We start from the raw sequence: 2,682 nt of genomic DNA on the forward strand, positions 1-2,682 counted from the left end.
ATCTATCTATCTATCTATCTATCTATCTATCTATCTATCTATCTATCTATCTATCTATCTATCATCTATCTATCTATCTATCTATCATCATCTATCTATCTATCTATCTATCTATCATCTATCTATCTATCTATCTATCTATCTTTCTATCTATCTATCATCTATCTATCTATCATCTATCTATCTATCTATCTATCTATCTATCTATCTATCTATCTATCTATCATCTATCTATCTATCTATCTATCTATCTATCTATCTATCTATCTATCTATCTATCTATCTATCTATCTATCTATCTATCATCTATCCATCCATCCATCCATCCATCCATCCATCCATCCATCCATCTATCTAAGATAATTTACATGGCCACCCATACTCATTTTCGGTGACTCTAGGCGGCTTACAAAAAAATAAAATTTAAATTATTGCTATTTCACCAAACTGAACATGGAAACAAGAAGGAAGAGGCCCTAAAATGGTATTTTTCAAGTTTGGCAAGTGTAAGACGTGTGGACTTCAACTCCCAGAATTCACCAGCCAGCACAACTGGCTGGGGAATTCTGGGAGTTGAAGTCCACACATCTTAAGCTTGTCAAAGGGCAGGAATACAGATATAAAACATTAAAATTTCTGTAGCAGCTCCCATTAGAACCTTCTGGAAGATCAAGTGGCAGGCTACAAGTTACTGCTAATGCTCCATGCCGTTAAATGACCCCCAACCCATCGTGCCCCCCCCAGACACCCCTTGCCAACATCGTATTGGAAGAAACGGCGCTTTTGCTACATTACCTCATGGCTGGCATACTTATCGAATGGCGAATGGAGTAACTGCTACTCGGAAGCGTTAAGGGGAAAGGAAGGAAATGTTAGAAGCATTTAAACCGTGGATAGCGTCACGCCCTCTCGGTTGCCGCCCTCGCAGCGGCTGCGTGGGCAGGTGCAAAGCATTCTGGGACCTTCTCAGAGGTGGGTCAAAGGGAGAATTACAAGCGGTCCTCAACTTACAGCCATTTATTCAGTGACCATTTGACACTACAGCGGCACGGGGGGAAAAAGTGACCGTTTTTCACAGTTATGACCACTGCAGCATCCCCATAAGATGGGACAAAACTCGCTTAAATGTCTCACTTAGCAACAGGAATCTTGGGGTACATTGTAATCATAAGTCGAGGACCCCCTGTAATTCTTTTTCCTGGTCAAAACAAACTGAATGGAGACAATGTTTTCATAGGAGGTGCAACTCGGTGCCATGAACGGATCCAGCGTTTGGCTTGGGGCTCTCCTCGTCCCCCTATTCCAGGGGTAGGCAACCTTGGCTCTTTTATGACTCGTGGACTTCAACTCCCAGAATTCCCGAGCCAGCCACGCTGAGGGAAAAGGGAGGTTTCCAAGCTGAGCCCTGCTGGCTCAGGAATTCTGGGAGTTGAAGTTCACAAGTCATAAAAGAGCCAAGGTTGCCTACCCTTGCCCAAATGCCTGAATTTTGATCACGTGACCGTGAGGAAAAAATATTTAAATAAAGAGCCAAGGTTGCCTATCCCTGCCCTATTTCATGACAACCTTTCTGGCCCAGAGTCCCCATGCAGATGACACTTCTGCCAAGCCTTACCTAAAAGACTGTGAGAAGGGATGAGCCCTGGCCGAATCCAACGGAAGCAGAAATTGAGAACAAGGAAAAAGAAAAAAAGTTAGGGGCACATTTCAAGACCACCTTCTCTATTCGACACTCGGGCCTCAAACCATCCACCGAGAGATGACTCTTAAAAGGAGAAGAAACGCTTTGAGGATGAAGCTCCTGCTCCTCAAATATTTATTTATCACGGTAGCGTCCAGGCCACAAAGTGAAATGAAGGTTGGCTTCCATCAATGAAGTCGCTGAGCCATCTGAACGTCCGTGGCAAACCTCAAAACAACTCGGATGAGTTCAAGCAAAGGTGCTGGAGAACTACTGCCCACCACCCAACGAAGCCAACAGGTCCACCAACATCTGCTACATGGCCTCTAGGCCAGGGGTAGGCAACCTTGGCTCTTTTATGACTGGTGGACTTCAATTCCCAGAATTTCTGAGCCAGCAACGCTGAGGGGACAGGGAGAGGTTTCCAAGCTGAGCCATGCTGGCTCAGGAATTCTGGGAGTTGAAGTCCACGAGTCACAAAAGAGCCAAGGTTGCCTACCCCTGGCCTAGACTTAAGTGTTTCTCATCCTCGGCCACTTGACGATGGGAGGACTTCAACTCCCAGAATTCCTGAACCAGCCATGCTGAGGAGAAATGGAGAGGTTTCCATGCTGAGCCATGCTGGCTCAGGAATTCTGGGAGTTGAAGTCCACGAGTCATAAAAGAGCCAAGGTTCCCCACCCCTGCTCTAGGCCATCTTCACATCAGAAGTGACTGATTCAATTGTCAATGGAGATTCTCCATCATCCAGGTCATGGTGGTCCCAAAGGCGCTGTTCAAAAAGCGACTGGACTTTTTGTTGTTTTTTTCCTTGAATACGTTTCGCTTCTCATCCAAGAAGCTTCTTCAGAACTTGGAGGAGAAACGAAACGTTTTCAAGGAAAAGGCCAAGAAATCTGAGTTTTGAACAGACCCTTCGGGCCTATTTAATTGTGAATTACAGAAGATGATAGAAGACACGCCTTCCCTCGAAGGACCGAAATCAAGCTTGAATGTACAAT

This window comes from Protobothrops mucrosquamatus, unplaced genomic scaffold (genome assembly GCF_001527695.2).
Source record: "Protobothrops mucrosquamatus isolate PMUCROS unplaced genomic scaffold, P.Mucros_1.0 scaffold_11, whole genome shotgun sequence".
Lineage (NCBI taxonomy): Eukaryota > Metazoa > Chordata > Lepidosauria > Squamata > Viperidae > Protobothrops > Protobothrops mucrosquamatus.